General features: G+C 39.0%; 1 pseudogene; it reads left to right on the forward strand.

Annotated features, from left to right (window-relative positions):
* Positions 1-203: 203 nt before the first annotated feature.
* Positions 204-5,935, forward strand: LOC138156197 (uncharacterized; annotated as a pseudogene).
* Positions 5,936-12,126: the final 6,191 nt, after the last annotated feature.

Genomic DNA, 12,126 nt, shown 5'->3' on the forward strand with positions numbered 1-12,126 from the left:
GATTGGTCCCCCTACCTTCCCTCATGAGCTGTCCATGAGCTCTGCAAGTACACTTTGGGGATTTAAAGACTGAAGCATGAGGGTGCTGGAGAGAATGGAGGGAGAGATGTAACAACACGCCCTTCCTGCCAATAAAGCTGTGCCTCTTTCCATTTCCACTGACCCAACTTCTCCTTTATGTGAACACACAGGATGTGACCAGAATGCACACTGAAGACCTGGGAAAGGTAAGACTCAGCTAGAAATCCTAAGGGTCATTACAATCGCCTCTTGAAAAAGATCCCCAAAAGAAAACTCCTAGGAATATTATAGCCAAATTCCAGAGTTCCCAGGTCAAGGAGAAAATACTGCAAGCAGTCAGGAAGAAACAATTTGAGTATTGTGGAAACACAATCAAGATAACACAAGACCTAGAAGCTTCTACACTAAGGTATAAAAGGGCTTAGAATATGATTCTGGAGGTCAAAGAAGCTAGGACTAAAACCAAGAATCACGTACCCAGCAAAACTGAGTATAATGCTTCAGGAGAAAATATGGTAATTCAATGAAATAGAGGATTTTCAAGCATTCTTGATGAAAAAACCAGAGCTGAACAGAAAATTTGACTTTCAAATACAAGAAGCAAGAGAAGGTAAACAGGACAAAGAAATCATAAGGAACTTGTTAAAGTTGAACTATTTACATTCCTACATGGAAAAAGGATAATTGTAACTCATAAGACTTTTTTCACTATGAGGATAGTTGAAGGGAATATATGTGTATATATGTATACATATATATATATACATATATATATGTATGTATAGGACGGGGTATGTTTATATAAATATATATGTGAGTGTGAGCTTATATATGTTCATATATACATAGACAGAGGGCACAGGATGAGTTTAATATACAGGGATATCTAAAACATAAAATTAAAAGGTGAGGGAGGAATTTATTGGGAGAAGGAGAAAGGAGGGGATAGATTAGGATAAATTATCTCATATAAAAGAAGCAAGAGAAAACTGTTATAATGGAGGGAAGAACAGGAAGGTGAAAGGGAATGGAACAACCTTATTTTCATTGAATTTGGCTTAAGGAGGGAATAACATACACACTCAATTGGGTATCTTACCCTACAGGAAAATAGGGGGTAGGGGATAGGAGGGGGGATGGTAGAAGGGAGGGCAGATTGGGGGAGAGGGTAGTTAGAAGAAAACCTTTTTAAAAAAGGACAGGGTCAAAGGAGAAAATGGAATAAGTGGGAGAGGGGATAGATGGAGGGAAATATAGTTGATCTTTCACAATATGACAACTATGGAAATGATTTAGGTAACTGCACATGAATAGACTATATTGAATTGCTTGTCTTCCCAGTGGGGGTGGGTGAGGAGGGAGGAAGGGAAAGAATCTGGAACTCAAAGTTTTAAAAACAAATTCTTAAAAAAAATTGTTTTTTTACATGCAACTTGGAAATAGATGTATAGAGGTATAGAGGTCCTTCTTGCCCTGTTAGAAAGTTAGGGGGATAATGGGTGAGGATATAGGGGAGAATGGATTGGGGGAAGGGGTATTCAGTGGGCTTGCTACTTTGGGGTGGGGGTAGGGAAAAGACAGGAGAAAAAATAATAACTCAAAATCTTGTGGAAATGAATGTTGCGAACTAAAAATAAATAAATAATTTTTAAAAATAGGGGATATGCTTATATGGTTACTTTTTTTTTTAAACATCACTTCTTTTGCTTTGTGTACCAAAATATCACACAGCAAACCCTAGCAAATTGTATTTCTAGAGGTGGATCATGTGATTATGCTACAATAATTTGAAAATTGTAGGTGCTTTTTAAGCATACATACCAGATAAACCTATCTAAATGTATACATCTATAACATGGGAAAGAGTAGATGTAGAAGAGGGGGTGGGGCTAGAGGACATAGAACATAGAAAGCATCTTCAAGTATTTGAAGGGCTCTTATGTGAAAGAACTCCTCTTAGGCCAAGTGAATGCTGGTCCCAAATATAAATTCACAATCTATAGAAAAAGAAGCAATAACGAAAATAATCTTTAGTATGGTTTTACTGAATGCAGTTGTAGTGGTGGCCGTCCCATGGACCATGCTCAGCATTCCCTTTCTGGTTCTGGTCTGCCTTGTAAGAACTCTGGGGCTTTTGCTTCTAGCCATGTGGGGGCACATTGAGAGATTGGTTAGATTGTTATTTTGGCATGATATGGCAAACCCTGAGTAGTCTCTTGGTCTTCTCCTGCTTCATGTTAACAGCAGAACAGGGTACTGAGTCACTTAAAAGAAGGAACAGTTTCAGCTTCACATTCTTTACTTAATTCTCTAATGTGGCAAGTATATTTCCTTATCTCTAAACTTTCTATAAAAGGGGATGGAAGGTAGAAAAGGGGAGCTCTTTCCCGCCAATCCTTCCACTGATCCCACATGGAGCATGAATTCAATTAAGTGAGCTAGTTCTGGGATCCCTGAATGTCTTTTCCAGTTTCTTTCCTTTCCTGAGTAGATGACAACATCTTTCCCAGGGCAGATGATGGGATTATCTATACTTGGAAGCCATCTTGTAAGTTTGAGAAGTATAGAGGCTTTGGGTTCTATCAGATTGGAGTTGACTGATGCTAAGGGATTACTTGGAGAAAATAGTCACTGACAAGAATATTGTCTCAAGTCTGGCCATTTTACCAGCAAATATTTTAAAGGGATTTGGGGGTGGGGGGGGCAGTGAGGCGAAAAGCTGAGGCGAAGAGGCTGCATGTTGTTGTCTTTTTAGTTTAATTTAAACGCACAGTACATCACATGAAATGCCAGGCTGAATGAGTCAAAAGCCAAATTTAATGTTGCCAGGAAAAATACAAACAACCTCAGATATGCAGACGATGGAAGAAACTGAAGAGGAATTAAGGGGCCTCTTGATGAAGGTAAAAGAGGAAAGTGCAAAAACTAGCTTGAAGCTTAACATCAAAAAACCTAAGATCTTGGCAACTGGTTCCATAACTTCCTGGAAAATAGAGGGAGAAGAAATACAAACAGTGTCAGATTTAATATTTTTTGGCTCAAAGATTGCTGCAGATAGTGACTGCAGCAATGAAATGAAAAGAAGCTTGTTCCTTAGAAGCAAAGCTATGACAAATCTGGACAGCATACTAAAAATCAGAGATACCTAAAGCGCCGGCCCCAGAGTCAGGAGGACCAGAGTTCGGTTCCGGCCTCACACACTTAACACCCACACACCAAAAAAACTAGCCGTGTAACCTTGGGCAAGTTATTTAACCCCAATTGCCCTTCAAAAAAAGGCAAAAACAAACAAACAAACAAACCTGAAACTCTCCTCAAAAAAGTAAAAAAGTTTAAAAAAAATCAGAGATATCACCCTGTCAACAAAGGTCCACATAGTCAAAGCTATGGTCTTCCCAGTAGTAATACATAGCTGTGAGAGTTGGATTGTAAGGAAAGCTGAGCACTGTAGAATGAGAGCTTTCAAATTGTGGTGTTGGAGGCTTTTGAGAGTCCCTTGGACAGCAAGGAGATCAAATCAGCTAATAGTTTGTTTTTTTTTTATAGCAATCGGGGTTAAGTAACTTGCTCAAGGTTACACGGCCAGTTATTTCTGGGTGTGGTGCTAAGTATCAGAGCCTGGATTTGATCCCCAGGTCATCCTGACTCTGGGGCTGGTGCTCTTACTCACTGTGCCACTTAGCCACCCTAAGCAATTGGGGTTAAGTAACTTGCTTAAGGTTACATGGCCGGGTGTTTCTGGGTGGGTGCTAAGTGTTTGAGCCCGGATTCAATCCCAGGTCATCCCGACTCTGGGGCTGGTGCTCTCACTTGCTGTGCTACCTGGCTGCCCTGAATCAGCTAATACTTAAATAAATTAATACAGACTATCTATTCTTTGGAAGGTCAAATTCTAAAGCTTAAATATTTGGCCACATGATGAGAAGACAAGACAAGACTCGTTGGAAAAGATGTTGGGAAAAACTGAAAGCAAAAGGAGAAGGAGATGGCAGAGGATGAGACGGATAGATAGGGTCATGGAAACAATGAACATAAACTTGGACAGACTTCGAGAAATAGTGGGAGATAGAAGGACCTAGCATACTCCTGGCATGCTATGGTCCATGTGATCATGAAGAGTATAACACAACTGAATTACTGAACAGCTGAGGTGAAATACAAAATGTTTAATTAGCAGTCATGAAAACTGCTTTATATTCCAATGAAGTTTGAGTATTAACTTCTCAGCAGATTGTAATCCCTGTCATAGTTAAGTTTAAAGGAATCTCCTGAGACAGCCAGGTGTGAGGAAGACCTGTCACCACTGGAGATATCCTTTCCTATTGGCCTTTCTCTCTTGCCTCCTCCCTAGCACCAACCCATTGTAGAACCCATTCAAGATGATTGAGTAGTGGGAAGGTCCGTCATCTATAAGAATGTCTGTAAGCATCCCTTTCTTCCTTTGTTCCTTTCTTTCTCCCTGCCTGGACAACCCAGACCCCACCTGGGTTGCTTGATTATTCATCTACCTTGGCCAAGATAGGAGTCACCACCTCTATTTCTTCCTGTGAGATGGAGGATAGCCATACCTTACCATTTGCCCTACCACTCTCAATAAAATGTTCTAGACTTTACCATAAGCCTTATCTATATTCCCTACAGACATTGGCCACTCTTGTATAATCTAGTGATGTAAACTAAGGATCCCAGGGTCTTGCTATTCACCCCACAGATGCATCCTTACTATTTCCATATGCCTTTTGAGTGAACTTTTCTTTTTTATGTTGTCTACCCCAACTAGAATATGAACTCCTTGAAAGTTGTGACTATTATGCTTTTTGTATTTATAACCCCAGCACTTCTCTTAGTGTTTGGTATATATTAAATGCTTAATAAGTTCTATTTCATTTGTTTTTCAATAATTTCTTAATTCATTGATTTATTCTTTTAAGTTACTAAATCTGGTCTTAAATGGTTCTGTTAATGAGTACTGTGAGTCTTATATTCAGCATCTTTTATCTAGATGTAAAAATACCAATCCCATACCAGATTCAGGTTATGCATTATTTTCTAGTCCTTCATGTTGGGGGAATTATTAGATATGAGACACAATCTTAACTATAAGTAGAATTGTTCCTAGGCTACCAAGGACAGGATTTAACAATCTGAAGAGAATGAGAATAAAGAACTTGGGCTTCCTCTTATTGTAGAACAAGATTTCCAGGACTAACTTTACAAGGTGTCCCTAAAGTCTGGACACATAGGGAATCTCATTAACTATGCATATTTTCAAGAAATGAAATTAATGAAATTTTCAACAACATTTTATTTAATTAGCATAAATGAGATTTCATAGGAGACACATGGGAAATTTCATCAATTAATTAAATTAATCTCATTAATATGGAAAATAGTCCCCAATAGCCAATGAAAGCTTTTAATCCATATGAAATTTCATGGAGAGAGCCTCATTAAGCTCTAGGAACTCATTTAGAATCAATATTTCTGTGAAAGAAGTTCCACATTGTTTTTCTCTTTTTCTACATCTTTATTTTTGCTGTTACTTACTTCTTTGTATAAAACTTTTCGTTTCTTTTTCTCTACTGGCTTGAGTTGGGACAGATCCTCTTTTAAGTATTATTCAGGCAATGACCTCTGATAAGCTTTGTAAAATGTCCTTTGTTCAATTTGAGTAAATCTGCACTGGGGATCAGCGTAATCTCTAGGTTCACCAACTATGACAGTCTTGGGTGTTCTTTAAAAACTGTTCATGTGAGGGAGGACTATAAATAAGAAGTATGTCACATGACCTGCTTTAGACTCTTTGGTGCAAGGTTATAGGGGGAGACATTTGAAAAAGACAATTTGTGAATCTCCCCGAGACTTCAGGAATGAGGATATGCACAAATGTGGCAAATACACCCTGGTTAATTAAGGACATCATATATCTAAATCACAAAAAGAATGTTGTGGCCCTACCTGATTCTGGTCAACTTTCTGGGAGCTTTGGGTCCTACTTTTAGAGGACGTGGCATTTTGGTATGATATAGCAAGCCCTGAGTGGTCCCTTGGCCTTCCCCCTTCCATGAGAGAAATAGAAGTGGAGTGAGGAACTATTTTACATTAAAAAATAAAAAGACAGCTTCCATCTTATCTTCTTTCTTTTACTCTCCCATGTGGCAATTGGTCTGCTCTGTCTAAGGACTCCTGCTGAAGGGAGATGGAGAATGGTCGTGTTCTTCCACCTTACCCCCTCCACCATTCCTATGGAAACCAAGCCAGGCAAGCTGGCATCTAGGTTCCTAGGTTCATTTTCTGTTTCCTTTCCTGAATAAATGAGCAAACATTATTCTCAGTTTGGCTGCATATGGGCTTGAAGAAAAATTTATGTGTGCCCAAAGTCTAGAAGCTTTGGCTTTGATCAAATTGGCATGAACTGGGATCAGGGGTGTAAAGCCAAGCATAAACAGCTTTCCAGAGGACTGCTGCTGTGAACAGCTTCAAGGTTCTGATTATATATTACAGTGAACTCTCTATTTATTCAGCAATAAATTAAAGCAAAACATTCACAGAAATCAAAGTACACCATTCATAATGTTATGACATAACAAGTTATCACTAAAGTGGCCACATAGTTTTCACCAGAGTGGTCACCTAGTTTTAAACAAAAGATATCATTCAGTAAGTCCTTAACTCAATCATCCTTAAGGCTTCCTTAAGGGACACAAAGTACAAAGGTCAAAGTTCTCCACCCCTAGGTCACAGTAAATCATAATCTTCTCAGTCAGTATTAAGTATCCAAGTAAAGTCTCCTTTCATCTTGACTTGAGGCTGGCTCTCAGATTCCATGGTTCCTCTTCCATGGTCCCAGCTCCTACCCGAATCTATCTAACTGTCACCTGGATGCAAAGGCAGGCAGCTCTCTCAGCTCCTTGTCCAGTTCTTCGTCCAGTTCCCATTCCATATTGAAGTTCACAGTGTCCAGTCTACCGCAAATCCTTTATAGTTCCTGTTTCTGGGAAGACAAAGCTTAAGAGAGCCACAATAATATTCATGCACAGTGCCAGCACCATCATCAATTCACTATCTGCCTGTGAGATCAACACAGACTCACTGAAAATTCAACACAAATCATCAACATACAAATCAACACAGACCCACAAACAAGGTCCAAGAAGCCAGCACAAATCATTAGTAAAGTCCCAGGACCTCCAAAACCCTCCTCCAGGACTTCTGTAAACAGACAACCAGAAAATCCTCTTTCAGGGCTTCCAGTAACATCCCAGGGCTTCTGTACAAAGTATCACAAACAAACATCAACACAGAGCAGACAAACAGAGTGCCAGGATACCACAAGTTTTCTCCTTCTTAACTCTGCCACCACAAGAGTCCTCTTCTCAGCTCTCAGTTCTGCTCAGTTGTCTTCTCATTTCTTTTCAGTTCTGCCACTGCAAGTTCAGTTCTCAATTCTACTCTCTCTAGCCTGGGCCTCTCCTTATATATGGTCATTAGCTCCTACCCTTCCTGTTTCATCAGCAACAGGAGTTCACAAGTTCTTCTTCTCAACAAAAGACTTGATAAAATCATGAACTGAAACAAGGTGCTAAATAATTAAATAGCTGGAATAAAGTGTTAACTGCCTAACAAAGGAAAGCTTCAGAATTTGAAGAAGTTGACCCCTGGCAAGAGGATTGGCTCAAGCCAGGACATTTCACCAACACGTGTGTATCAGAAACTGGACAGTACAGAGCTGAGATTAAATTATTAGTCATCCTAAAAAACCCTTTAATGTTTTGATGAGTTTTAAGTATCAGCCTCCCAGCAGATCGCAACAGGTAGTTGGAGTTATTGAATCTTGTTTTCAGTTGTTCTTTTATGGTGTGCTATGAGTCCTTTATGTGCAGCACTTTCTTATGTGAATATATATCAGAATAAATGCCCAGCCCATGCCTGTTTATATTATATATTAATTTGCTTTCAATTTTCCCTTTTTTAGGAAATCTCAGGTATGAGTTATAGTCTAGATTATAAATAAATCACCCTTGTGGAGGGGAGCAGGAAAGAGAATAAGCATTTATTATTAAGCACAATTATGTGACAAACACTAGGAAGTGATTTTCTAGGTATTGAAGGGAACCCCATGGTGGAGATTTAATGAACTGAAAAAAACATGAGAACAGGGAGCACAGATCCATCTTATTTGCAGGCCAGGGCTGAACCCAGGCCAACCCACATGCCTGCATGTGGATCAAGGAGTAGGCACAGTATCATAGCCCATGTGCCCCAGTAGTTCCTTGATGGTAGGCAATTAAACAGCAAGGTGAACTCTCTAGGCCTCCTATGAATGAGATGCAGCCAGGTCAATAACTGAACAACACCTGAGACAGAATTTTGGTTACTCGACCCGGGAGGGTAAAAATAACAGATAGAAGGTGCAGAAAGGAAGCTCTAGATTTGACTGGAGGAAAGAATTCCTAGGAATCAGAGCTCTCCAAATATAGAATAGACTGACTCCGGAGTAGTGAGTTTCTTTCACTAGAGCCTTTAAGAGGAGACAGAAGGGCTACTGCCTAGGGATTTTATACAGAGGATTATTGTTCAGGTATCAGCTAATATAGATGAACCCAGGGTGGCAAGGTGGCACAGTGAGTAGAGTGCCGGCCCCAGTGTCAGGAGGACCTGAGTTCAGATCTGGCCTCAGACACAACACACACACACACACACACACACAAACTAACCATGTGACTTTAACCCCAATTGTCCTCCAAAAAGCAAAAAAAAAGATAGATAGATAGATAGATACATGGATGGATGGATAGATGGATAGATAGAGGATAGATAGATAGATAGATAGATAGATAGATAGATAGATAGATAGATAGATGAATTCTTAGGTCCTTCCAATGCTCCAGTTATGTGATGGAGTGATTCTGTAAAAGAACAGCATCCAAGTAATCACCTTAGGACTTCTGTGGAATATGGAATTCTATGGAATAAATACTGTCATGCTCAAAATATTTTTGAAACTCTTTTTTTTTGGTACTACTTTTGAGTTCAAAGTCATGCAAGGAAAAAAAGGCTTATAACTTAGTAGTCACATCCCATTTTCTTTTTTTGCCAAAAATGGTAGTTTCTGACTCAACTACCTTCCAATCAATCAATCAATGAATGTGGCTCTAAATAGCTTTTGGTTGCTTGTAAAAATCTAATCAGTTTGCAAACATAAAGATCTGCCACCACTGAGGGCAGTGAGATGGATGTGACAAAGGTTCTTTGGAAGGTGCTGAAAGACATTTCAGAATAGGAGTCATGCAAAATGCTTTAAGCAATGGTGGCATCATTACGGTAACACCCCAGATGACTAGTCTACACATGACTACCACCTCTGAGTGGCTCAGAAAAGTAGAGAAACACATGCTCAACTGATTTTATTGTATTCCTGATCCCATAACCAGAAGGGCCCCCATAGTATTAATGGAGGGAACCCTTTGCACCCAGTACTTCTCCATATTTATGCATTGATACTCTAGAATCTCTAACACCAGCTCCAGCATCACCCCCCACACACACACACACACACACAAATCTTATGATTTTCTTCAGATTTAAGGAAATCTAGTTGTGGAATTAGTCTCATTTGTCTAGCCTTTTTCTAAAACAACAAAAACTTGGAGATTACTTTGAAAACTAAAAATGTGGATGTCTCAAGGAATAGTACACGGGCTATTGAATCTAGAGACATAGGTTTGAAACCCACTTCATTTACTTATTAGTTGAGTGCCCCCTGTGCCTGGAATGCTCTACCCTCTTACTTCTGCCTCTTAGTTTCTCTGGGTGACCTTTTAAATTTAAGTCAAATCCTACCTTTTCCAGGACACCTTTCCCGTGTTGCCCCAGATGCTAGTGCATTCTCCTCTCATATTATCTTGCATCTATTCTGAATATACCTTGAAACTCTTCTCATTTCTCACCAGTTGCATTGCTCAGATTCCACTCTGCCATCATCACTCCCCCCCATCCCCATATCCTCCACCCTCAAGTTTATCATCATGGAAATTGGACCAGCTTTCCTATTCACCCCTTATTAGTACCTTCAATTGCCTCTGTCCATTTGATTAAAGAACTGGAGAACAGAGCAAAAAATTGGCTCCCAAAGAGGAAGACGTGTGTGTGTGTGTGTGTGAGTATTTAAAGAGGACTCAGAAGTCCATATGGCTCTTCTTTTCCCACCAGTATCCCTTTGACTCTCCCATCATCATGCTTTCCCCCCTTAACTACGCAACTCCTCCTCCACCCCTTTTTAGTTTGCTTTTGTATATTGTTTTCTTCCCTTAGACTGTTCACTCCTTGAAGGCAGAGCCTGTCTTCCTTTTTCTTATTTGTATCAACACTTCGTATAGTGCCTGGCACATAGTAGGTACGTAATGCTTATTGTATATAACTATTTACATGTTGCCTGCTCCATTAGAATATACCCCCTTTGATGGTGGAGATTGTGGTTTTGCTTTCCCTTTCTTTTCCTCTCAGTGCCTGGCACATAGTAAACACTTAAATTCTTGTTGATTGACTTACTAATTAACTACATACAAGGAACTGAACATCTCAGAGACTAAGCTATCTATTCCTTGGGGTTGAGAGGAAAGCATTTAACAAACTTTAAGGCGTTTTAGATAAATATATTATCATTATAAAACTATTAGAGTCCTAAATAGTAGAAATGATTGGGACATGGGCAACTTACTAAATCTTTCACATTTTTCCCAAGTGCATCCTTGACTTAAGGGCAAATAAGAAGGAAATACAGTGTGATGATTGTAAAGCCATTTTGTTGAATAGGAGCTGTGTTTTCTTTCAGTTCCATTCAATATTTATGAAGAAACTACTATGTGCAAGTTACAGGGTCAAGCTTTGGAAATACAGAAATGAAAAGAATGAAACTGTCCTTGTCCACAGGGGGTCTTACAACCTAATAAGGGAGGGGTTTTTAACCTTTCTCTGTCATGATCCTTTTTGACATTCTGGTGAAGCCTATGGGCTTTTTTGAGAATAATGTTTTTTGTTAAAAATATAAATATACATTATTATAAAAGCACCAATTATATGGAAATGGAATTATATATAGCAATATATGTATAACTATAGGTATATATACATGTATATGTATACACACATACACATGTATACATATTTCATGCATAGTGAGGAAACTGAGGGGTTTAATATAGCAAGTGGTTAATTATAAGAATTGAGTGAACCGCAACTGACTCCATCTTGGGACTCAAGAACTTCTGTGATAATGTTTATGGAAGCAAAAGATATACCCAAAGTCTTGCAGAAAAATTAAGAGAAGGAGAAAACAACATCGGTCTTCATGAAACAGTCATATGGTACAATGAATGCTAGAGTGGTGAGACAACTTAAATTCAAAACTAGTACCAGACACTTTATAACTCTGTGACCCTGGGCAAGTCACTTAACCTCTGTTTGCTGCAATTTCTTCAAGTACAAAATGGGGATAATCATAGCACCTAAGGCACAAAGTTTGTAAGATCAAATGAGATAATATTTGTAAAGCACTTAGTATAGGATTTGACACATAGTAGATATTTCTTCCCCTTCATGAATGAGATAATCCTTGAGATGGATCTTAAAGCAATAGAACAATTTCTTCTCTTTCCTAGCTCTGGACATCTTCTGATTATTATTCTTTTTACATTCCCTCTAGAATCTATCCATCCCACTCAGAAGTTATTCTTTGCTTCCATCTGGGGTTTGTTTCCTATTGTTTTTTAACTTTTATTTGCCAGCGATGAGACAGAGGTAAGGAGGAAGTACAATTGGAGAGGGTTCAAAGCGTGCAATCTGAGGGTATGTATGGACAAGCTAAGACAAGATGACGTAACATCTAGCAGAGAAATTACTTCTTGCTGGAGATATTTATCCAATTTGATATGTAATTATTAAGCCCCTATTATGTACAAAGCATAGTTCTAGGCAATGGGTAAAGGAGAAGGGTGGGAGAGCTCAAGTAAGGCCACCAGTGAGAAATTGTATGTGAGTTGAGTCTTATTCGAACAGGTGAAGAAAGAGTGTATTCCAAGCATAGGTGAAAGCTTTATTAATGGT

The sequence above is a fragment of the Petaurus breviceps genome, unplaced genomic scaffold (assembly GCF_028583685.1).
Source record: "Petaurus breviceps papuanus isolate PSGF00001 unplaced genomic scaffold, PetGlider_PUasm1.0 154, whole genome shotgun sequence".
Classification (NCBI taxonomy): domain Eukaryota; kingdom Metazoa; phylum Chordata; class Mammalia; order Diprotodontia; family Petauridae; genus Petaurus; species Petaurus breviceps.